Source organism: Schistocerca nitens, unplaced genomic scaffold (genome assembly GCF_023898315.1).
Source record: "Schistocerca nitens isolate TAMUIC-IGC-003100 unplaced genomic scaffold, iqSchNite1.1 HiC_scaffold_329, whole genome shotgun sequence".
Lineage (NCBI taxonomy): Eukaryota > Metazoa > Arthropoda > Insecta > Orthoptera > Acrididae > Schistocerca > Schistocerca nitens.
The window spans coordinates 1-23,539 of NW_026045863.1; the positions used below are offsets into that span (position 1 = coordinate 1).

Here is a 23,539-nt window from a genome sequence, read left to right on the forward strand (position 1 = left end):
TGAGACGCGCAGCTGCTCGTTGCACCTCCTGTCATTCGCTTGTCGCGTGCAACCTTCGACACACGCGGAAGGCGCATCTCGTCCCTGGTGTCCAGCGGGGGGCTGGCGCGCGGCCGACCGGCGTATGGTCTGTGCGGGTGTGGCAGTGTCGTGCTGGAGGGCGCCACTGGTAGCGATGTGAGCTTCCTCGCCTCACACCGGGTGTTTGCGTAGTTGGCAGTGCATTCGCACCTTTCCTATCCCTGTCCCCGTCCCGACTTGGCCCGACTTTGCTCGACTGCCGCTCGCTGCCGCTCGGGTCGTGGTCCATATGACGGCGCAAGCACGACAAACGTCTGCGGGACTAGACGACGCGACTAAAGAAAAAAATTTATGATTACAAATCAAATTTGGAACTTTACGGTGCAGCACAACAATAGGCGCTGACGCATTTCAGGGCAGATTCGTGCTGTTTTAATCGTTTTCAAAGACTTCCCGGCAAACTTCGTTAGCACATTCTCCCTCAAACTGAGTTAATTACCGCATTATCGTACCGTTGCATTAGTTTAAAATGCTTAAGAAAGCATCTTTGTCATGACAGAAAGGTAGTATGAAACGACTGCTGGCAGGATAGCGACTTAAAAAGCAAAAATGCAGGGGAGCCAAAAGTACCATTTTATTGGCTCATATTTATTTTATTTTATTTTATTTTTGTTTTCGCACCATTACAGTAGTTTAAAATGCTTAAGGAAACGTCTTTGTCACAACAGAAGGGTAGTATGGCAAGAGGGCTGGCAGGAGTAGCGACATAAAAAGAAAAAAAAGGAAGGGGAGCCAACAGCACCTTTTTTTCTTTTTTTTAATTTATTTTTATTTATTTATTTTTTCATTTTTTTTGTTTTTTGCTTTTTTGTTTTTTTTCCTTTTTTTATTTTTTATTTTTTTTAACAGAAGGGTAGTATGGCGAGAGGGCTGGCAGGAGTAGCGACATAAAAAGGAAAAAAAAAGAAGGGAGAGCCAACAGCACCCGATGTTCCCAGGCGGTCACCCATCCAAGTACTAACCGGGCCCGATGTTGCTTAACTTCGGTGATCGGACGAGAACCGGTGTATTTAACATGGTATGGCCGTTGGCACACGTATACTGTAGGCGCACGGCAGAATTCGCATTCGGCTCTCCTCCCAACACACAAAATGTTAGTTTTCGGCCGCATTTGACGAAAGCACCTCCTTCCCGCAGCAGCGAGTTCCTCGAGGACGGCGCGGAGTGCGCGCCCGACGTCCCAGCAGAACGATTGCCCAATTGGCGGGCGCGCCGTCGCGTGTGTGAGACGCGCAGCTGCTCGTTGCACCTCCTGTCATTCGCTTGTCGCGTGCAACCTTCGACACACGCGGAAGGCGCATCTCGTCCCTGGTGTCCAGCGGGGGGCTGGCGCGCGGCCGACCGGCGTATGGTCTGTGCGGGGTGTGGCAGTGTCGTGCTGGAGGGCGCCACTGGTAGCGATGTGAGCTTCCTCGCCTCACACCGGGTGTTTGCGTAGTTGGCAGTGCATTCGCACCTTTCCTATCCCTGTCCCCGTCCCGACTTGGCCCGACTTTGCTCGACTGCCGCTCGCTGCCGCTCGGGTCGTGGTCCATATGACGGCGCAAGCACGACAAACGTCTGCGGGACTAGACGACGCGACTAAAGAAAAAATTTATGATTACAATCAAATTTGGAACTTTACGGTGCAGCACAACAATAGGCGCTGACGCATTTCAGGGCAGATTCGTGCTGTTTTATCGTTTTCAAAGACTTCCCGGCAAACTTCGTTAGCACATTCTCCCTCAAACTGAGTTAATTACCGCATTATCGTACCGTTGCATTAGTTTAAAAATGCTTAAGAAAGCATCTTTGTCATGACAGTAAGGTAGTATGAAACGACTGCTGGCAGGATAGCGACTTAAAAAGCAAAAATGCAGGGAGCCAAAAGTACCATTTTATTGGCTCATATTTATTTTATTTTATTTTTATTTTTGTTTTCGCACCATTACAGTAGTTTAAAATGCTTAAGGAAACGTCTTTGTCACAACAGAAGGGTAGTATGGCAAGAGGCTGGCAGGAGTAGCGACATAAAAAGGAAAAAAAGGAAGGGGAGCCAACAGCACCTTTTTTTCTTTTTTTTAATTTATTTTTTATTTATTTATTTTTTCATTTTTTTTGTTTTTTGCTTTTTTGTTTTTTTTCCTTTTTTTATTTTTTATTTTTTTTAACAGAAGGTAGTATGGCGAGAGGGCTGGCAGGAGTAGCGACATAAAAGGAAAAAAAAAGAAGGGAGAGCCAACTAGCACCCGATGTTCCCAGGCGGTCACCCATCCAAGTACTAACCGGGCCCGATGTTGCTTAACTTCGGTGATCGGACGAGAACCGGTGTATTAACATGGTATGGCCGTTGGCACACGTATACTGTAGGCGCACGGCAGAATTCGCATTCGGCTCTCCTCCCAACACACAAAATGTTAGTTTTCGGCGCATTTGACGAAAGCACCTCCTTCCGCAGCAGCGAGTTCCTCGAGGACGGCGCGGAGGTGCGCGCCCGACGTCCCAGCAGAACGATTGCCCAATTGGCGGGCGCGCCGTCGCGTGTGTGAGACGCGCAGCTGCTCGTTGCACCTCCTGTCATTCGCTTGTCGCGTGCAACCTTCGACACACGCGGAAGGCGCATCTCGTCCCTGGTGTCCAGCGGGGGGCTGGCGCGCGGCCGACCGGCGTATGGTCTGTGCGGGGTGTGGCAGTGTCGTGCTGGAGGGCGCCACTGGTAGCGATGTGAGCTTCCTCGCCTCACACCGGGTGTTTGCGTAGTTGGCAGTGCATTCGCACCTTTCCTATCCCTGTCCCCGTCCCGACTTGGCCCGACTTTGCTCGACTGCCGCTCGCTGCCGCTCGGGTCGTGGTCCATATGACGGCGCAAGCACGACAAACGTCTGCGGGACTAGACGACGCGACTAAAGAAAAAATTTTATGATTACAAATCAAATTTGGAACTTTACGGTGCAGCACAACAATAGGCGCTGACGCATTTCAGGGCAGATTCGTGCTGTTTTATCGTTTTCAAAGACTTCCCGGCAAACTTCGTTAGCACATTCTCCCTCAAACTGAGTTAATTACCGCATTATCGTACCGTTGCATTAGTTTAAAATGCTTAAGAAAGCATCTTTGTCATGACAGAAAGGTAGTATGAAACGACTGCTGGCAGGATAGCGACTTAAAAAGCAAAAATGCAGGGGAGCCAAAAGTACCATTTTTATTGGCTCATATTTATTTTATTTTATTTTATTTTTGTTTTCGCACCATTACAGTAGTTTAAAATGCTTAAGGAAACGTCTTTGTCACAACAGAAGGGTAGTATGGCAAGAGGGCTGGCAGGAGTAGCGACATAAAAAGGAAAAAAAAGGAAGGGGAGCCAACAGCACCTTTTTTTCTTTTTTTTAATTATTTTTTATTTATTTATTTTTTCATTTTTTTTGTTTTTTGCTTTTTTGTTTTTTTTTTCCTTTTTTATTTTTTATTTTTTTAACAGAAGGGTAGTATGGCGAGAGGGCTGGCAGGAGTAGCGACATAAAAAGGAAAAAAAAAGAAGGGAGAGCCAACAGCACCCGATGTTCCCAGGCGGTCACCCATCCAAGTACTAACCGGGCCCGATGTTGCTTAACTTCGGTGATCGACGAGAACCGGTGTATTTACATGGTATGGCCGTTGGCAACACGTATACTGTAGGCGCACGGCAGAATTCGCATTCGGCTCTCCTCCCAACACACAAAATGTTAGTTTTCGGCCGCATTTGACGAAAGCACCTCCTTCCGCAGCAGCGAGTTCCTCGAGGACGGCGCGGAGTGCGCGCCCGACGTCCAGCAGAACGATTGCCCAATTGGCGGGCGCGCCGTCGCGTGTGTGAGACGCGCAGCTGCTCGTTGCACCTCCTGTCATTCGCTTGTCGCGTGCAACCTTCGACACACGCGGAAGGCGCATCTCGTCCCTGGTGTCCAGCGGGGGGCTGGCGCGCGGCCGACCGGCGTATGGTCTGTGCGGGGTGTGGCAGTGTCGTGCTGGAGGGCGCCACTGGTAGCGATGTGAGCTTCCTCGCCTCACACCGGGTGTTTGCGTAGTTGGCAGTGCATTCGCACCTTTCCTATCCCTGTCCCCGTCCCGACTTGGCCCGACTTTGCTCGACTGCCGCTCGCTGCCGCTCGGGTCGTGGTCCATATGACGGCGCAAGCACGACAAACGTCTGCGGGACTAGACGACGCGACTAAAGAAAAAATTTATGATTACAAATCAAATTTGGAACTTTACGGTGCAGCACAACAATAGGCGCTGACGCATTTCAGGGCAGATTCGTGCTGTTTTATCGTTTTCAAAGACTTCCCGGCAAACTTCGTTAGCACATTCTCCCTCAAACTGAGTTAATTACCGCATTATCGTACCGTTGCATTAGTTTAAATGCTTAAGAAAGCATCTTTGTCATGACCAGAAAGGTAGTATGAAACGACTGCTGGCAGGATAGCGACTTAAAAAGCAAAAATGCAGGGGAGCCAAAAGTACCATTTTTATTGGCTCATATTTATTTTATTTTATTTTATTTTTGTTTCGCACCATTACAGTAGTTTAAAATGCTTAAGGAAACGTCTTTGTCACAACAGAAGGGTAGTATGGCAAGAGGGCTGGCAGGAGTCGCGACATAAAAAGGAAAAAAAAGGAAGGGAGCCAACAGCACCTTTTTTTCTTTTTTTTAATTTATTTTTTATTTATTTATTTTTTCATTTTTTTTGTTTTTTGCTTTTTTGTTTTTTTTCCTTTTTTATTTTTTATTTTTTTTAACAGAAGGGTAGTATGGCGAGAGGGCTGGCAGGAGTAGCGACATAAAAAGGAAAAAAAAAGAAGGGAGAGCCCAACAGCACCCGATGTTCCCAGGCGGTCACCCATCCAAGTACTAACCGGGCCCGATGTTGCTTAACTTCGGTGATCGGACGAGAACCGGTGTATTTAACATGGTATGGCCGTTGGCACACGTATACTGTAGGCGCACGGCAGAATTCGCATTCGGCTCTCCTCCCAACACACAAAATGTTAGTTTTCGGCCGCATTTGACGAAAGCACCTCCTTCCGCAGCAGCGAGTTCCTCGAGGACGGCGCGGAGTGCGCGCCCGACGTCCCAGCAGAACGATTGCCCAATTGGCGGGCGCGCCGTCGCGTGTGTGAGACGCGCAGCTGCTCGTTGCACCCTCCTGTCATTCGCTTGTCGCGTGCAACCTTCGACACACGCGGAAGGCGCATCTCGTCCCTGGTGTCCAGCGGGGGGCTGGCGCGCGGCCGACCGGCGTATGGTCTGTGCGGGGTGTGGCAGTGTCGTGCTGGAGGGCGCCACTGGTAGCGATGTGAGCTTCCTCGCCTCACACCGGGTGTTTGCGTAGTTGGCAGTGCATTCGCACCTTTCCTATCCCTGTCCCCGTCCCGACTTGGCCCGACTTTGCTCGACTGCCGCTCGCTGCCGCTCGGGTCGTGGTCCATATGACGGCGCAAGCACGACAAACGTCTGCGGGACTAGACGACGCGACTAAAGAAAAAATTTATGATTACAAATCAAATTTGGAACTTTACGGTGCAGCACAACAATAGGCGCTGACGCATTTCAGGGCAGATTCGTGCTGTTTTATCGTTTTCAAAGACTTCCGGCAAACTTCGTTAGCACATTCTCCCTCAAACTGAGTTAATTACCGCATTATCGTACCGTTGCATTAGTTTAAAATGCTTAAGAAAGCATCTTTGTCATGACAGAAAGGTAGTATGAAACGACTGCTGGCAGGATAGCGACTTAAAAAGCAAAAATGCAGGGGAGCCAAAAGTACCATTTTTATTGGCTCATATTTATTTTATTTTATTTTATTTTTGTTTCGCACCATTACAGTAGTTTAAAATGCTTAAGGAAACGTCTTTGTCACAACAGAAGGGTAGTATGGCAAGAGGGCTGGCAGGAGTAGCGACATAAAAAGGAAAAAAAAGGAAGGGGAGCCAACAGCACCTTTTTTTCTTTTTTTTAATTTATTTTTTATTTATTTATTTTTTCATTTTTTTGTTTTTTGCTTTTTTGTTTTTTTTCCTTTTTTTATTTTTTATTTTTTTTAACAGAAGGGTAGTATGGCGAGAGGGCTGGCAGGAGTAGCGACATAAAAAGGAAAAAAAAAGAAGGGAGAGCAACAGCACCCGATGTTCCCAGGCGGTCACCCATCCAAGTACTAACCGGGCCCGATGTTGCTTAACTTCGGTGATCGGACGAGAACCGGTGTATTTAACATGGTATGGCCGTTGGCACACGTATACTGTAGGCGCACGGCAGAATTCGCATTCGGCTCTCCTCCCAACACACAAAATGTTAGTTTTCGGCCGCATTTGACGAAAGCACCTCCTTCCGCAGCAGCGAGTTCCTCGAGGACGGCGCGGAGTGCGCGCCCGACGTCCCAGCAGAACGATTGCCCAATTGGCGGGCGCGCCGTCGCGTGTGTGAGACGCGCAGCTGCTCGTTGCACCTCCTGTCATTCGCTTGTCGCGTGCAACCTTCGACACACGCGGAAGGCGCATCTCGTCCCTGGTGTCCAGCGGGGGGCTGGCGCGCGGCCGACCGGCGTATGGTCTGTGCGGGGTGTGGCAGTGTCGTGCTGGAGGGCGCCACTGGTAGCGATGTGAGCTTCCTCGCCTCACACCGGGTGTTTGCGTAGTTGGCAGTGCATTCGCACCTTTCCTATCCTGTCCCCGTCCCGACTTGGCCCGACTTTGCTCGACTGCCGCTCGCTGCCGCTCGGGTCGTGGTCCATATGACGGCGCAAGCACGACAAACGTCTGCGGGACTAGACGACGCGACTAAAGAAAAAATTTATGATTACAAATCAAATTTGGAACTTTACGGTGCAGCACAACAATAGGCGCTGACGCATTTCAGGGCAGATTCGTGCTGTTTTATCGTTTTCAAAGACTTCCCGGCAAACTTCGTTAGCACATTCTCCCTCAAACTGAGTTAATTACCGCATTATCGTACCGTTGCATTAGTTTAAAATGCTTAAGAAAGCATCTTTGTCATGACAGAAAGGTAGTATGAAACGACTGCTGGCAGGATAGCGACTTAAAAGCAAAAATGCAGGGGAGCCAAAAGTACCATTTTTATTGGCTCATATTTATTTTATTTTATTTTATTTTTGTTTTCGCACCATTACAGTAGTTTAAAATGCTTAAGGAAACGTCTTTGTCACAACAGAAGGGTAGTATGGCAAGAGGGCTGGCAGGAGTAGCGACATAAAAAGGAAAAAAAGGAAGGGAGCCAACAGCACCTTTTTTTCTTTTTTTTAATTTATTTTTTATTTATTTATTTTTCATTTTTTTTGTTTTTTTGCTTTTTTGTTTTTTTTCCTTTTTTATTTTTTATTTTTTTTAACAGAAGGGTAGTATGGCGAGAGGGCTGGCAGGAGTAGCGACATAAAAAGGAAAAAAAAGAAGGGAGAGCCAACAGCACCCGATGTTCCAGGCGGTCACCATCCAAGTACTAACCGGGCCCGATGTTGCTTAACTTCGGTGATCGGACGAGAACCGGTGTATTTAACATGGTATGGCCGTTGGCACACGTATACTGTAGGCGCACGGCAGAATTCGCATTCGGCTCTCCTCCCAACACACAAAATGTTAGTTTTCGGCCGCATTTGACGAAAGCACCTCCTTCCGCAGCAGCGAGTTCCTCGAGGACGGCGCGGAGTGCGCGCCCGACGTCCCAGCAGAACGATTGCCCAATTGGCGGGCGCGCCGTCGCGTGTGTGAGACGCGCAGCTGCTCGTTGCACCTCCTGTCATTCGCTTGTCGCGTGCAACCTTCGACACACGCGGAAGGCGCATCTCGTCCCTGGTGTCCAGCGGGGGGCTGGCGCGCGGCCGACCGGCGTATGGTCTGTGCGGGGTGTGGCAGTGTCGTGCTGGAGGGCGCCACTGGTAGCGATGTGAGCTTCCTCGCCTCACACCGGGGTGTTTGCGTAGGTTGGCAGTGCATTCGCACCTTTCCTATCCCTGTCCCCGTCCCGACTTGGCCCGACTTTGCTCGACTGCCGCTCGCTGCCGCTCGGGTCGTGGTCCATATGACGGCGCAAGCACGACAAACGTCTGCGGGACTAGACGACGCGACTAAAGAAAAAATTTATGATTACAAATCAAATTTGGAACTTTACGGTGCAGCACAACAATAGGCGCTGACGCATTTCAGGGCAGATTCGTGCTGTTTTATCGTTTTCAAAGACTTCCCGGCAAACTTCGTTAGCACATTCTCCCTCAAACTGAGTTAATTACCGCATTATCGTACCGTTGCATTAGTTTAAAATGCTTAAGAAAGCATCTTTGTCATGACAGAAAGGTAGTATGAAACGACTGCTGGCAGGATAGCGACTTAAAAAGCAAAAATGCAGGGGAGCCAAAAGTACCATTTTTATTGGCTCATATTTATTTTATTTTATTTTATTTTTGTTTTCGCACCATTACAGTAGTTTAAAATGCTTAAGGAAACGTCTTTGTCACAACAGAAGGGTAGTATGGCAAGAGGGCTGGCAGGAGTAGCGACATAAAAAGGAAAAAAAGGAAGGGGAGCCAACAGCACCTTTTTTTCTTTTTTTTAATTTATTTTTTATTTATTTATTTTTTCATTTTTTTTGTTTTTTGCTTTTTTGTTTTTTTTCCTTTTTTTATTTTTTATTTTTTTTAACAGAAGGGTAGTATGGCGAGAGGGCTGGCAGGAGTAGCGACATAAAAAGGAAAAAAAAAGAAGGGAGAGCCAACAGCACCCGATGTTCCCAGGCGGTCACCCATCCAAGTACTAACCGGGCCCGATGTTGCTTAACTTCGGTGATCGGACGAGAACCGGTGTATTTAACATGGTATGGCCGTTGGCACACGTATACTGTAGGCGCACGGCAGAATTCGCATTCGGCTCTCCTCCCAACACACAAAATGTTAGTTTTCGGCCGCATTTGACGAAAGCACCTCCTTCCGCAGCAGCGAGTTCCTCGAGGACGGCGCGGAGTGCGCGCCCGACGTCCCAGCAGAACGATTGCCCAATTGGCGGGCGCGCCGTCGCGTGTGTGAGACGCGCAGCTGCTCGTTGCACCTCCTGTCATTCGCTTGTCGCGTGCAACCTTCGACACACGCGGAAGGCGCATCTCGTCCCTGGTGTCCAGCGGGGGGCTGGCGCGCGGCCGACCGGCGTATGGTCTGTGCGGGGTGTGGCAGTGTCGTGCTGGAGGGCGCCACTGGTAGCGATGTGAGCTTCCTCGCCTCACACCGGGTGTTTGCGTAGTTGGCAGTGCATTCGCACCTTTCCTATCCCTGTCCCCGTCCCGACTTGGCCCGACTTTGCTCGACTGCCGCTCGCTGCCGCTCGGGTCGTGGTCCATATGACGGCGCAAGCACGACAAACGTCTGCGGGACTAGACGACGCGACTAAAGAAAAAATTTATGATTACAAATCAAATTTGGAACTTTACGGTGCAGCACAACAATAGGCGCTGACGCATTTCAGGGCAGATTCGTGCTGTTTTATCGTTTTCAAAGACTTCCCGGCAAACTTCGTTAGCACATTCTCCCTCAAACTGAGTTAATTACCGCATTATCGTACCGTTGCATTAGTTTAAAATGCTTAAGAAAGCATCTTTGTCATGACAGAAAGGTAGTATGAAACGACTGCTGGCAGGATAGCGACTTAAAAAGCAAAAATGCAGGGGAGCCAAAAGTACCATTTTTATTGGCTCATATTTATTTTATTTTATTTTATTTTTGTTTTCGCACCATTACAGTAGTTTAAAATGCTTAAGGAAACGTCTTTGTCACAACAGAAGGGTAGTATGGCAAGAGGGCTGGCAGGAGTAGCGACATAAAAAGGAAAAAAAAGGAAGGGGAGCCAACAGCACCTTTTTTTCTTTTTTTTAATTTATTTTTTATTTATTTATTTTTTCATTTTTTTTGTTTTTTGCTTTTTTGTTTTTTTTCCTTTTTTTATTTTTTATTTTTTTTAACAGAAGGGTAGTATGGCGAGAGGGCTGGCAGGAGTAGCGACATAAAAAGGAAAAAAAAAGAAGGGAGAGCCAACAGCACCCGATGTTCCCAGGCGGTCACCCATCCAAGTACTAACCGGGCCCGATGTTGCTTAACTTCGGTGATCGGACGAGAACCGGTGTATTTAACATGGTATGGCCGTTGGCACACGTATACTGTAGGCGCACGGCAGAATTCGCATTCGGCTCTCCTCCCAACACACAAAATGTTAGTTTTCGGCCGCATTTGACGAAAGCACCTCCTTCCGCAGCAGCGAGTTCCTCGAGGACGGCGCGGAGTGCGCGCCCGACGTCCCAGCAGAACGATTGCCCAATTGGCGGGCGCGCCGTCGCGTGTGTGAGACGCGCAGCTGCTCGTTGCACCTCCTGTCATTCGCTTGTCGCGTGCAACCTTCGACACACGCGGAAGGCGCATCTCGTCCCTGGTGTCCAGCGGGGGGCTGGCGCGCGGCCGACCGGCGTATGGTCTGTGCGGGGTGTGGCAGTGTCGTGCTGGAGGGCGCCACTGGTAGCGATGTGAGCTTCCTCGCCTCACACCGGGTGTTTGCGTAGTTGGCAGTGCATTCGCACCTTTCCTATCCCTGTCCCCGTCCCGACTTGGCCCGACTTTGCTCGACTGCCGCTCGCTGCCGCTCGGGTCGTGGTCCATATGACGGCGCAAGCACGACAAACGTCTGCGGGACTAGACGACGCGACTAAAGAAAAAATTTATGATTACAAATCAAATTTGGAACTTTACGGTGCAGCACAACAATAGGCGCTGACGCATTTCAGGGCAGATTCGTGCTGTTTTATCGTTTTCAAAGACTTCCCGGCAAACTTCGTTAGCACATTCTCCCTCAAACTGAGTTAATTACCGCATTATCGTACCGTTGCATTAGTTTAAAATGCTTAAGAAAGCATCTTTGTCATGACAGAAAGGTAGTATGAAACGACTGCTGGCAGGATAGCGACTTAAAAAGCAAAAATGCAGGGGAGCCAAAAGTACCATTTTTATTGGCTCATATTTATTTTATTTTATTTTATTTTTGTTTTCGCACCATTACAGTAGTTTAAAATGCTTAAGGAAACGCCTTTGTCACAACAGAAGGGTAGTATGGCAAGAGGGCTGGCAGGAGTAGCGACATAAAAAGGAAAAAAAAGGAAGGGGAGCCAACAGCACCTTTTTTTCTTTTTTTTAATTTATTTTTTATTTATTTATTTTTTCATTTTTTTTGTTTTTTGCTTTTTTGTTTTTTTTCCTTTTTTTATTTTTTATTTTTTTTAACAGAAGGGTAGTATGGCGAGAGGGCTGGCAGGAGTAGCGACATAAAAAGGAAAAAAAAAGAAGGGAGAGCCAACAGCACCCGATGTTCCCAGGCGGTCACCCATCCAAGTACTAACCGGGCCCGATGTTGCTTAACTTCGGTGATCGGACGAGAACCGGTGTATTTAACATGGTATGGCCGTTGGCACACGTATACTGTAGGCGCACGGCAGAATTCGCATTCGGCTCTCCTCCCAACACACAAAATGTTAGTTTTCGGCCGCATTTGACGAAAGCACCTCCTTCCGCAGCAGCGAGTTCCTCGAGGACGGCGCGGAGTGCGCGCCCGACGTCCCAGCAGAACGATTGCCCAATTGGCGGGCGCGCCGTCGCGTGTGTGAGACGCGCAGCTGCTCGTTGCACCTCCTGTCATTCGCTTGTCGCGTGCAACCTTCGACACACGCGGAAGGCGCATCTCGTCCCTGGTGTCCAGCGGGGGGCTGGCGCGCGGCCGACCGGCGTATGGTCTGTGCGGGGTGTGGCAGTGTCGTGCTGGAGGGCGCCACTGGTAGCGATGTGAGCTTCCTCGCCTCACACCGGGTGTTTGCGTAGTTGGCAGTGCATTCGCACCTTTCCTATCCCTGTCCCCGTCCCGACTTGGCCCGACTTTGCTCGACTGCCGCTCGCTGCCGCTCGGGTCGTGGTCCATATGACGGCGCAAGCACGACAAACGTCTGCGGGACTAGACGACGCGACTAAAGAAAAAATTTATGATTACAAATCAAATTTGGAACTTTACGGTGCAGCACAACAATAGGCGCTGACGCATTTCAGGGCAGATTCGTGCTGTTTTATCGTTTTCAAAGACTTCCCGGCAAACTTCGTTAGCACATTCTCCCTCAAACTGAGTTAATTACCGCATTATCGTACCGTTGCATTAGTTTAAAATGCTTAAGAAAGCATCTTTGTCATGACAGAAAGGTAGTATGAAACGACTGCTGGCAGGATAGCGACTTAAAAAGCAAAAATGCAGGGGAGCCAAAAGTACCATTTTTATTGGCTCATATTTATTTTATTTTATTTTATTTTTGTTTTCGCACCATTACAGTAGTTTAAAATGCTTAAGGAAACGTCTTTGTCACAACAGAAGGGTAGTATGGCAAGAGGGCTGGCAGGAGTAGCGACATAAAAAGGAAAAAAAAGGAAGGGGAGCCAACAGCACCTTTTTTTCTTTTTTTTAATTTATTTTTTATTTATTTATTTTTTCATTTTTTTTGTTTTTTGCTTTTTTGTTTTTTTTCCTTTTTTTATTTTTTATTTTTTTTAACAGAAGGGTAGTATGGCGAGAGGGCTGGCAGGAGTAGCGACATAAAAAGGAAAAAAAAAGAAGGGAGAGCCAACAGCACCCGATGTTCCCAGGCGGTCACCCATCCAAGTACTAACCGGGCCCGATGTTGCTTAACTTCGGTGATCGGACGAGAACCGGTGTATTTAACATGGTATGGCCGTTGGCACACGTATACTGTAGGCGCACGGCAGAATTCGCATTCGGCTCTCCTCCCAACACACAAAATGTTAGTTTTCGGCCGCATTTGACGAAAGCACCTCCTTCCGCAGCAGCGAGTTCCTCGAGGACGGCGCGGAGTGCGCGCCCGACGTCCCAGCAGAACGATTGCCCAATTGGCGGGCGCGCCGTCGCGTGTGTGAGACGCGCAGCTGCTCGTTGCACCTCCTGTCATTCGCTTGTCGCGTGCAACCTTCGACACACGCGGAAGGCGCATCTCGTCCCTGGTGTCCAGCGGGGGGCTGGCGCGCGGCCGACCGGCGTATGGTCTGTGCGGGGTGTGGCAGTGTCGTGCTGGAGGGCGCCACTGGTAGCGATGTGAGCTTCCTCGCCTCACACCGGGTGTTTGCGTAGTTGGCAGTGCATTCGCACCTTTCCTATCCCTGTCCCCGTCCCGACTTGGCCCGACTTTGCTCGACTGCCGCTCGCTGCCGCTCGGGTCGTGGTCCATATGACGGCGCAAGCACGACAAACGTCTGCGGGACTAGACGACGCGACTAAAGAAAAAATTTATGATTACAAATCAAATTTGGAACTTTACGGTGCAGCACAACAATAGGCGCTGACGCATTTCAGGGCAGATTCGTGCTGTTTTATCGTTTTCAAAGACTTCCCGGCAAACTTCGTTAGCACATTCTCCCTCAAACTGAGTTAATTACCGCATTATCGTACCGTTGCATTAGTTTAAAATGCTTAAGAAAGCATCTTTGTCATGACAGAAAGGTAGTATGAAACGACTGCTGGCAGGATAGCGACTTAAAAAGCAAAAATGCAGGGGAGCCAAAAGTACCATTTTTATTGGCTCATATTTATTTTATTTTATTTTATTTTTGTTTTCGCACCATTACAGTAGTTTAAAATGCTTAAGGAAACGTCTTTGTCACAACAGAAGGGTAGTATGGCAAGAGGGCTGGCAGGAGTAGCGACATAAAAAGGAAAAAAAAGGAAGGGGAGCCAACAGCACCTTTTTTTCTTTTTTTTAATTTATTTTTTATTTATTTATTTTTTCATTTTTTTTGTTTTTTGCTTTTTTGTTTTTTTTCCTTTTTTTATTTTTTATTTTTTTTAACAGAAGGGTAGTATGGCGAGAGGGCTGGCAGGAGTAGCGACATAAAAAGGAAAAAAAAAGAAGGGAGAGCCAACAGCACCCGATGTTCCCAGGCGGTCACCCATCCAAGTACTAACCGGGCCCGATGTTGCTTAACTTCGGTGATCGGACGAGAACCGGTGTATTTAACATGGTATGGCCGTTGGCACACGTATACTGTAGGCGCACGGCAGAATTCGCATTCGGCTCTCCTCCCAACACACAAAATGTTAGTTTTCGGCCGCATTTGACGAAAGCACCTCCTTCCGCAGCAGCGAGTTCCTCGAGGACGGCGCGGAGTGCGCGCCCGACGTCCCAGCAGAACGATTGCCCAATTGGCGGGCGCGCCGTCGCGTGTGTGAGACGCGCAGCTGCTCGTTGCACCTCCTGTCATTCGCTTGTCGCGTGCAACCTTCGACACACGCGGAAGGCGCATCTCGTCCCTGGTGTCCAGCGGGGGGCTGGCGCGCGGCCGACCGGCGTATGGTCTGTGCGGGGTGTGGCAGTGTCGTGCTGGAGGGCGCCACTGGTAGCGATGTGAGCTTCCTCGCCTCACACCGGGTGTTTGCGTAGTTGGCAGTGCATTCGCACCTTTCCTATCCCTGTCCCCGTCCCGACTTGGCCCGACTTTGCTCGACTGCCGCTCGCTGCCGCTCGGGTCGTGGTCCATATGACGGCGCAAGCACGACAAACGTCTGCGGGACTAGACGACGCGACTAAAGAAAAAATTTATGATTACAAATCAAATTTGGAACTTTACGGTGCAGCACAACAATAGGCGCTGACGCATTTCAGGGCAGATTCGTGCTGTTTTATCGTTTTCAAAGACTTCCCGGCAAACTTCGTTAGCACATTCTCCCTCAAACTGAGTTAATTACCGCATTATCGTACCGTTGCATTAGTTTAAAATGCTTAAGAAAGCATCTTTGTCATGACAGAAAGGTAGTATGAAACGACTGCTGGCAGGATAGCGACTTAAAAAGCAAAAATGCAGGGGAGCCAAAAGTACCATTTTTATTGGCTCATATTTATTTTATTTTATTTTATTTTTGTTTTCGCACCATTACAGTAGTTTAAAATGCTTAAGGAAACGTCTTTGTCACAACAGAAGGGTAGTATGGCAAGAGGGCTGGCAGGAGTAGCGACATAAAAAGGAAAAAAAAGGAAGGGGAGCCAACAGCACCTTTTTTTCTTTTTTTTAATTTATTTTTTATTTATTTATTTTTTCATTTTTTTTGTTTTTTGCTTTTTTGTTTTTTTTCCTTTTTTTATTTTTTATTTTTTTTAACAGAAGGGTAGTATGGCGAGAGGGCTGGCAGGAGTAGCGACATAAAAAGGAAAAAAAAAGAAGGGAGAGCCAACAGCACCCGATGTTCCCAGGCGGTCACCCATCCAAGTACTAACCGGGCCCGATGTTGCTTAACTTCGGTGATCGGACGAGAACCGGTGTATTTAACATGGTATGGCCGTTGGCACACGTATACTGTAGGCGCACGGCAGAATTCGCATTCGGCTCTCCTCCCAACACACAAAATGTTAGTTTTCGGCCGCATTTGACGAAAGCACCTCCTTCCGCAGCAGCGAGTTCCTCGAGGACGGCGCGGAGTGCGCGCCCGACGTCCCAGCAGAACGATTGCCCAATTGGCGGGCGCGCCGTCGCGTGTGTGAGACGCGCAGCTGCTCGTTGCACCTCCTGTCATTCGCTTGTCGCGTGCAACCTTCGACACACGCGGAAGGCGCATCTCGTCCCTGGTGTCCAGCGGGGGGCTGGCGCGCGGCCGACCGGCGTATGGTCTGTGCGGGGTGTGGCAGTGTCGTGCTGGAGGGCGCCACTGGTAGCGATGTGAGCTTCCTCGCCTCACACCGGGTGTTTGCGTAGTTGGCAGTGCATTCGCACCTTTCCTATCCCTGTCCCCGTCCCGACTTGGCCCGACTTTGCTCGACTGCCGCTCGCTGCCGCTCGGGTCGTGGTCCATATGACGGCGCAAGCACGACAAACGTCTGCGGGACTAGACGACGCGACTAAAGAAAAAATTTATGATTACAAATCAAATTTGGAACTTTACGGTGCAGCACAACAATAGGCGCTGACGCATTTCAGGGCAGATTCGTGCTGTTTTATCGTTTTCAAAGACTTCCCGGCAAACTTCGTTAGCACATTCTCCCTCAAACTGAGTTAATTACCGCATTATCGTACCGTTGCATTAGTTTAAAATGCTTAAGAAAGCATCTTTGTCATGACAGAAAGGTAGTATGAAACGACTGCTGGCAGGATAGCGACTTAAAAAGCAAAAATGCAGGGGAGCCAAAAGTACCATTTTTATTGGCTCATATTTATTTTATTTTATTTTATTTTTGTTTTCGCACCATTACAGTAGTTTAAAATGCTTAAGGAAACGTCTTTGTCACAACAGAAGGGTAGTATGGCAAGAGGGCTGGCAGGAGTAGCGACATAAAAAGGAAAAAAAAGGAAGGGGAGCCAACAGCACCTTTTTTTCTTTTTTTTAATTTATTTTTATTTATTTATTTTTTCATTTTTTTTGTTTTTGCTTTTTTGTTTTTTTTCCTTTTTTTATTTTTTATTTTTTTTAACAGAAGGGTAGTATGGCGAGAGGGCTGGCAGGAGTAGCGACATAAAAAGGAAAAAAAAAGAAGGGAGAGCCAACAGCACCCGATGTTCCCAGGCGGTCACCCATCCAAGTACTAACCGGGCCCGATGTTGCTTAACTTCGGTGATCGGACGAGAACCGGTGTATTTAACATGGTATGGCCGTTGGCACACGTATACTGTAGGCGCACGGCAGAATTCGCATTCGGCTCTCCTCCCAACACACAAAATGTTAGTTTTCGGCCGCATTTGACGAAAGCACCTCCTTCCGCAGCAGCGAGTTCCTCGAGGACGGCGCGGAGTGCGCGCCCGACGTCCCAGCAGAACGATTGCCCAATTGGCGGGCGCGCCGTCGCGTGTGTGAGACGCGCAGCTGCTCGTTGCACCTCCTGTCATTCGCTTGTCGCGTGCAACCTTCGACACACGCGGAAGGCGCATCTCGTCCCTGGTGTCCAGCGGGGGGCTGGCGCGCGGCCGACCGGCGTATGGTCTGTGCGGGGTGTGGCAGTGTCGTGCTGGAGGGCGCCACTGGTAGCGATGTGAGCTTCCTCGCCTCACACCGGGTGTTTGCGTAGTTGGCAGTGCATTCGCACCTTTCCTATCCCTGTCCCCGTCCCGACTTGGCCCGACTTTGCTCGACTGCCGCTCGCTGCCGCTCGGGTCGTGGTCCATATGACGGCGCAAGCACGACAAACGTCTGCGGGACTAGACGACGCGACTAAAGAAAAAATTTATGATTACAAATCAAATTTGGAACTTTACGGTGCAGCACAACAATAGGCGCTGACGCATTTCAGGGCAGATTCGTGCTGTTTTATCGTTTTCAAAGACTTCCCGGCAAACTTCGTTAGCACATTCTCCCTCAAACTGAGTTAATTACCGCATTATCGTACCGTTGCATTAGTTTAAAATGCTTAAGAAAGCATCTTTGTCATGACAGAAAGGTAGTATGAAACGACTGCTGGCAGGATAGCGACTTAAAAAGCAAAAATGCAGGGGAGCCAAAAGTACCATTTTTATTGGCTCATATTTATTTTATTTTATTTTATTTTTGTTTTCGCACCATTACAGTAGTTTAAAATGCTTAAGGAAACGTCTTTGTCACAACAGAAGGGTAGTATGGCAAGAGGGCTGGCAGGAGTAGCGACATAAAAAGGAAAAAAAAGGAAGGGGAGCCAACAGCACCTTTTTTTCTTTTTTTTAATTTATTTTTTATTTATTTATTTTTTCATTTTTTTTTGTTTTTTGCTTTTTTGTTTTTTTTCCTTTTTTTATTTTTTATTTTTTTTAACAGAAGGGTAGTATGGCGAGAGGGCTGGCAGGAGTAGCGACATAAAAAGGAAAAAAAAGAAGGGAGAGCCAACAGCACCCGATGTTCCCAGGCGGTCACCCATCCAAGTACTAACCGGGCCCGATGTTGCTTAACTTCGGTGATCGGACGAGAACCGGTGTATTTAACATGGTATGGCCGTTGGCACACGTATACTGTAGGCGCACGGCAGAATTCGCATTCGGCTCTCCTCCCAACACACAAAATGTTAGTTTTCGGCCGCATTTGACGAAAGCACCTCCTTCCGCAGCAGCGAGTTCCTCGAGGACGGCGCGGAGTGCGCGCCCGACGTCCCAGCAGAACGATTGCCCAATTGGCGGGCGCGCCGTCGCGTGTGTGAGACGCGCAGCTGCTCGTTGCACCTCCTGTCATTCGCTTGTCGCGTGCAACCTTCGACACACGCGGAAGGCGCATCTCGTCCCTGGTGTCCAGCGGGGGGCTGGCGCGCGGCCGACCGGCGTATGGTCTGTGCGGGGTGTGGCAGTGTCGTGCTGGAGGGCGCCACTGGTAGCGATGTGAGCTTCCTCGCCTCACACCGGGTGTTTGCGTAGTTGGCAGTGCATTCGCACCTTTCCTATCCCTGTCCCCGTCCCGACTTGGCCCGACTTTGCTCGACTGCCGCTCGCTGCCGCTCGGGTCGTGGTCCATATGACGGCGCAAGCACGACAAACGTCTGCGGGACTAGACGACGCGACTAAAGAAAAAATTTATGATTACAAATCAAATTTGGAACTTTACGGTGCAGCACAACAATAGGCGCTGACGCATTTCAGGGCAGATTCGTGCTGTTTTATCGTTTTCAAAGACTTCCCGGCAAACTTCGTTAGCACATTCTCCCTCAAACTGAGTTAATTACCGCATTATCGTACCGTTGCATTAGTTTAAAATGCTTAAGAAAGCATCTTTGTCATGACAGAAAGGTAGTATGAAACGACTGCTGGCAGGATAGCGACTTAAAAAGCAAAAATGCAGGGGAGCCAAAAGTACCATTTTTATTGGCTCATATTTATTTTATTTTATTTTATTTTTGTTTTCGCACCATTACAGTAGTTTAAAATGCTTAAGGAAACGTCTTTGTCACAACAGAAGGGTAGTATGGCAAGAGGGCTGGCAGGAGTAGCGACATAAAAAGGAAAAAAAAGGAAGGGGAGCCAACAGCACCTTTTTTTCTTTTTTTTAATTTATTTTTTATTTATTTATTTTTTCATTTTTTTTGTTTTTGCTTTTTTGTTTTTTTTCCTTTTTTTATTTTTTATTTTTTTAACAGAAGGGTAGTATGGCGAGAGGGCTGGCAGGAGTAGCGACATAAAAAGGAAAAAAAAAGAAGGGAGAGCCAACAGCACCCGATGTTCCCAGGCGGTCACCCATCCAAGTACTAACCGGGCCCGATGTTGCTTAACTTCGGTGATCGGACGAGAACCGGTGTATTTAACATGGTATGGCCGTTGGCACACGTATACTGTAGGCGCACGGCAGAATTCGCATTCGGCTCTCCTCCCAACACACAAAATGTTAGTTTTCGGCCGCATTTGACGAAAGCACCTCCTTCCGCAGCAGCGAGTTCCTCGAGGACGGCGCGGAGTGCGCGCCCGACGTCCCAGCAGAACGATTGCCCAATTGGCGGGCGCGCCGTCGCGTGTGTGAGACGCGCAGCTGCTCGTTGCACCTCCTGTCATTCGCTTGTCGCGTGCAACCTTCGACACACGCGGAAGGCGCATCTCGTCCCTGGTGTCCAGCGGGGGGCTGGCGCGCGGCCGACCGGCGTATGGTCTGTGCGGGGTGTGGCAGTGTCGTGCTGGAGGGCGCCACTGGTAGCGATGTGAGCTTCCTCGCCTCACACCGGGTGTTTGCGTAGTTGGCAGTGCATTCGCACCTTTCCTATCCCTGTCCCCGTCCCGACTTGGCCCGACTTTGCTCGACTGCCGCTCGCTGCCGCTCGGGTCGTGGTCCATATGACGGCGCAAGCACGACAAACGTCTGCGGGACTAGACGACGCGACTAAAGAAAAAATTTATGATTACAAATCAAATTTGGAACTTTACGGTGCAGCACAACAATAGGCGCTGACGCATTTCAGGGCAGATTCGTGCTGTTTTATCGTTTTCAAAGACTTCCCGGCAAACTTCGTTAGCACATTCTCCCTCAAACTGAGTTAATTACCGCATTATCGTACCGTTGCATTAGTTTAAAATGCTTAAGAAAGCATCTTTGTCATGACAGAAAGGTAGTATGAAACGACTGCTGGCAGGATAGCGACTTAAAAAGCAAAAATGCAGGGGAGCCAAAAGTACCATTTTTATTGGCTCATATTTATTTTATTTTATTTTATTTTTGTTTTCGCACCATTACAGTAGTTTAAAATGCTTAAGGAAACGTCTTTGTCACAACAGAAGGGTAGTATGGCAAGAGGGCTGGCAGGAGTAGCGACATAAAAAGGAAAAAAAAGGAAGGGGAGCCAACAGCACCTTTTTTCTTTTTTTTAATTTATTTTTTATTTATTTATTTTTTCATTTTTTTTGTTTTTTGCTTTTTGTTTTTTTTCCTTTTTTTATTTTTTATTTTTTTTAACAGAAGGGTAGTATGGCGAGAGGGCTGGCAGGAGTAGCGACATAAAAAGGAAAAAAAAAGAAGGGAGAGCCAACAGCACCCGATGTTCCCAGGCGGTCACCCATCCAAGTACTAACCGGGCCCGATGTTGCTTAACTTCGGTGATCGGACGAGAACCGGTGTATTTAACATGGTATGGCCGTTGGCACACGTATACTGTAGGCGCACGGCAGAATTCGCATTCGGCTCTCCTCCCAACACACAAAATGTTAGTTTTCGGCCGCATTTGACGAAAGCACCTCCTTCCGCAGCAGCGAGTTCCTCGAGGACGGCGCGGAGTGCGCGCCCGACGTCCCAGCAGAACGATTGCCCAATTGGCGGGCGCGCCGTCGCGTGTGTGAGACGCGCAGCTGCTCGTTGCACCTCCTGTCATTCGCTTGTCGCGTGCAACCTTCGACACACGCGGAAGGCGCATCTCGTCCCTGGTGTCCAGCGGGGGGCTGGCGCGCGGCCGACCGGCGTATGGTCTGTGCGGGGTGTGGCAGTGTCGTGCTGGAGGGCGCCACTGGTAGCGATGTGAGCTTCCTCGCCTCACACCGGGTGTTTGCGTAGTTGGCAGTGCATTCGCACCTTTCCTATCCCTGTCCCCGTCCCGACTTGGCCCGACTTTGCTCGACTGCCGCTCGCTGCCGCTCGGGTCGTGGTCCATATGACGGCGCAAGCACGACAAACGTCTGCGGGACTAGACGACGCGACTAAAGAAAAAATTTATGATTACAAATCAAATTTGGAACTTTACGGTGCAGCACAACAATAGGCGCTGACGCATTTCAGGGCAGATTCGTGCTGTTTTATCGTTTTCAAAGACTTCCCGGCAAACTTCGTTAGCACATTCTCCCTCAAACTGAGTTAATTACCGCATTATCGTACCGTTGCATTAGTTTAAAATGCTTAAGAAAGCATCTTTGTCATGACAGAAAGGTAGTATGAAACGACTGCTGGCAGGATAGCGACTTAAAAAGCAAAAATGCAGGGGAGCCAAAAGTACCATTTTTATTGGCTCATATTTATTTTATTTTATTTTATTTTTGTTTTCGCACCATTACAGTAGTTTAAAATGCTTAAGGAAACGTCTTTGTCACAACAGAAGGGTAGTATGGCAAGAGGGCTGGCAGGAGTAGCGACATAAAAAGGAAAAAAAGGAAGGGGAGCCAACAGCACCTTTTTTTCTTTTTTTTAATTTATTTTTTATTTATTTATTTTTTCATTTTTTTTGTTTTTTGCTTTTTTGTTTTTTTTCCTTTTTTTATTTTTATTTTTTTTAACAGAAGGGTAGTATGGCGAGAGGGCTGGCAGGAGTAGCGACATAAAAAGGAAAAAAAAAGAAGGGAGAGCCAACAGCACCCGATGTTCCCAGGCGGTCACCCATCCAAGTACTAACCGGGCCCGATGTTGCTTAACTTCGGTGATCGGACGAGAACCGGTGTATTTAACATGGTATGGCCGTTGGCACACGTATACTGTAGGCGCACGGCAGAATTCGCATTCGGCTCTCCTCCCAACACACAAAATGTTAGTTTTCGGCCGCATTTGACGAAAGCACCTCCTTCCGCAGCAGCGAGTTCCTCGAGGACGGCGCGGAGTGCGCGCCCGACGTCCCAGCAGAACGATTGCCCAATTGGCGGGCGCGCCGTCGCGTGTGTGAGACGCGCAGCTGCTCGTTGCACCTCCTGTCATTCGCTTGTCGCGTGCAACCTTCGACACACGCGGAAGGCGCATCTCGTCCCTGGTGTCCAGCGGGGGGCTGGCGCGCGGCCGACCGGCGTATGGTCTGTGCGGGGTGTGGCAGTGTCGTGCTGGAGGGCGCCACTGGTAGCGATGTGAGCTTCCTCGCCTCACACCGGGTGTTTGCGTAGTTGGCAGTGCATTCGCACCTTTCCTATCCCTGTCCCCGTCCCGACTTGGCCCGACTTTGCTCGACTGCCGCTCGCTGCCGCTCGGGTCGTGGTCCATATGACGGCGCAAGCACGACAAACGTCTGCGGGACTAGACGACGCGACTAAAGAAAAAATTTATGATTACAAATCAAATTTGGAACTTTACGGTGCAGCACAACAATAGGCGCTGACGCATTTCAGGGCAGATTCGTGCTGTTTTATCGTTTTCAAAGACTTCCCGGCAAACTTCGTTAGCACATTCTCCCTCAAACTGAGTTAATTACCGCATTATCGTACCGTTGCATTAGTTTAAAATGCTTAAGAAAGCATCTTTGTCATGACAGAAAGGTAGTATGAAACGACTGCTGGCAGGATAGCGACTTAAAAAGCAAAAATGCAGGGGAGCCAAAAGTACCATTTTTATTGGCTCATATTTATTTTATTTTATTTTATTTTTGTTTTCGCACCATTACAGTAGTTTAAAATGCTTAAGGAAACGTCTTTGTCACAACAGAAGGGTAGTATGGCAAGAGGGCTGGCAGGAGTAGCGACATAAAAAGGAAAAAAAAGGAAGGGGAGCCAACAGCACCTTTTTTTCTTTTTTTTAATTTATTTTTTATTTATTTATTTTTTCATTTTTTTTGTTTTTTGCTTTTTTGTTTTTTTTCCTTTTTTTATTTTTTATTTTTTTTAACAGAAGGGTAGTATGGCGAGAGGGCTGGCAGGAGTAGCGACATAAAAAGGAAAAAAAAAGAAGGGAGAGCCAACAGCACCCGATGTTCCCAGGCGGTCACCCATCCAAGTACTAACCGGCCCGATGTTGCTTAACTTCGGTGATCGGACGAGAACCGGTGTATTTAACATGGTATGGCCGTTGGCACACGTATACTGTAGGCGCACGGCAGAATTCGCATTCGGCTCTCCTCCCAACACACAAAATGTTAGTTTTCGGCCGCATTTGACGAAAGCACCTCCTTCCGCAGCAGCGAGTTCCTCGAGGACGGCGCGGAGTGCGCGCCCGACGTCCCAGCAGAACGATTGCCCAATTGGCGGGCGCGCCGTCGCGTGTGTGAGACGCGCAGCTGCTCGTTGCACCTCCTGTCATTCGCTTGTCGCGTGCAACCTTCGAC

General features: G+C 48.6%; 15 non-coding genes and 3 pseudogenes across 15 annotated transcripts; all 18 read right to left on the bottom strand.

Annotated features, from left to right (window-relative positions):
• Positions 1-994: 994 nt before the first annotated feature.
• On the bottom strand, positions 995-1,113 carry LOC126226588 (5S ribosomal RNA). The gene has a single exon (XR_007543956.1). It is a non-coding gene; the product is annotated as a 5S ribosomal RNA (ribosomal RNA).
• A 1,183-nt stretch (positions 1,114-2,296) lies between these two features.
• On the bottom strand, positions 2,297-2,415 carry LOC126226603 (5S ribosomal RNA; annotated as a pseudogene).
• A 1,187-nt stretch (positions 2,416-3,602) lies between these two features.
• LOC126226604 (5S ribosomal RNA) lies at positions 3,603-3,719 on the bottom strand (annotated as a pseudogene).
• A 1,185-nt stretch (positions 3,720-4,904) lies between these two features.
• Positions 4,905-5,023, bottom strand: LOC126226597 (5S ribosomal RNA). Its single transcript, XR_007543964.1, has one exon. It is a non-coding gene; the product is annotated as a 5S ribosomal RNA (ribosomal RNA).
• Positions 5,024-6,207: 1,184 nt separating this feature from the next.
• Positions 6,208-6,326, bottom strand: LOC126226599 (5S ribosomal RNA). Its single transcript, XR_007543966.1, has one exon. It is a non-coding gene; the product is annotated as a 5S ribosomal RNA (ribosomal RNA).
• A 1,181-nt stretch (positions 6,327-7,507) lies between these two features.
• LOC126226602 (5S ribosomal RNA) lies at positions 7,508-7,624 on the bottom strand (annotated as a pseudogene).
• Positions 7,625-8,812: 1,188 nt separating this feature from the next.
• On the bottom strand, positions 8,813-8,931 carry LOC126226601 (5S ribosomal RNA). Its single transcript, XR_007543967.1, has one exon. It is a non-coding gene; the product is annotated as a 5S ribosomal RNA (ribosomal RNA).
• Positions 8,932-10,118: 1,187 nt separating this feature from the next.
• Positions 10,119-10,237, bottom strand: LOC126226605 (5S ribosomal RNA). Its single transcript, XR_007543968.1, has one exon. It is a non-coding gene; the product is annotated as a 5S ribosomal RNA (ribosomal RNA).
• Positions 10,238-11,424: 1,187 nt separating this feature from the next.
• LOC126226606 (5S ribosomal RNA) lies at positions 11,425-11,543 on the bottom strand. The gene has a single exon (XR_007543969.1). It is a non-coding gene; the product is annotated as a 5S ribosomal RNA (ribosomal RNA).
• A 1,187-nt stretch (positions 11,544-12,730) lies between these two features.
• LOC126226607 (5S ribosomal RNA) lies at positions 12,731-12,849 on the bottom strand. Its single transcript, XR_007543970.1, has one exon. It is a non-coding gene; the product is annotated as a 5S ribosomal RNA (ribosomal RNA).
• Positions 12,850-14,036: 1,187 nt separating this feature from the next.
• LOC126226590 (5S ribosomal RNA) lies at positions 14,037-14,155 on the bottom strand. The gene has a single exon (XR_007543957.1). It is a non-coding gene; the product is annotated as a 5S ribosomal RNA (ribosomal RNA).
• Positions 14,156-15,342: 1,187 nt separating this feature from the next.
• On the bottom strand, positions 15,343-15,461 carry LOC126226591 (5S ribosomal RNA). Its single transcript, XR_007543958.1, has one exon. It is a non-coding gene; the product is annotated as a 5S ribosomal RNA (ribosomal RNA).
• Positions 15,462-16,646: 1,185 nt separating this feature from the next.
• LOC126226592 (5S ribosomal RNA) lies at positions 16,647-16,765 on the bottom strand. The gene has a single exon (XR_007543959.1). It is a non-coding gene; the product is annotated as a 5S ribosomal RNA (ribosomal RNA).
• Positions 16,766-17,952: 1,187 nt separating this feature from the next.
• LOC126226593 (5S ribosomal RNA) lies at positions 17,953-18,071 on the bottom strand. The gene has a single exon (XR_007543960.1). It is a non-coding gene; the product is annotated as a 5S ribosomal RNA (ribosomal RNA).
• Positions 18,072-19,256: 1,185 nt separating this feature from the next.
• Positions 19,257-19,375, bottom strand: LOC126226594 (5S ribosomal RNA). The gene has a single exon (XR_007543961.1). It is a non-coding gene; the product is annotated as a 5S ribosomal RNA (ribosomal RNA).
• A 1,185-nt stretch (positions 19,376-20,560) lies between these two features.
• On the bottom strand, positions 20,561-20,679 carry LOC126226595 (5S ribosomal RNA). Its single transcript, XR_007543962.1, has one exon. It is a non-coding gene; the product is annotated as a 5S ribosomal RNA (ribosomal RNA).
• A 1,185-nt stretch (positions 20,680-21,864) lies between these two features.
• LOC126226596 (5S ribosomal RNA) lies at positions 21,865-21,983 on the bottom strand. Its single transcript, XR_007543963.1, has one exon. It is a non-coding gene; the product is annotated as a 5S ribosomal RNA (ribosomal RNA).
• A 1,187-nt stretch (positions 21,984-23,170) lies between these two features.
• Positions 23,171-23,288, bottom strand: LOC126226598 (5S ribosomal RNA). The gene has a single exon (XR_007543965.1). It is a non-coding gene; the product is annotated as a 5S ribosomal RNA (ribosomal RNA).
• Between the last annotated feature and the right edge of the window lie 251 nt (positions 23,289-23,539).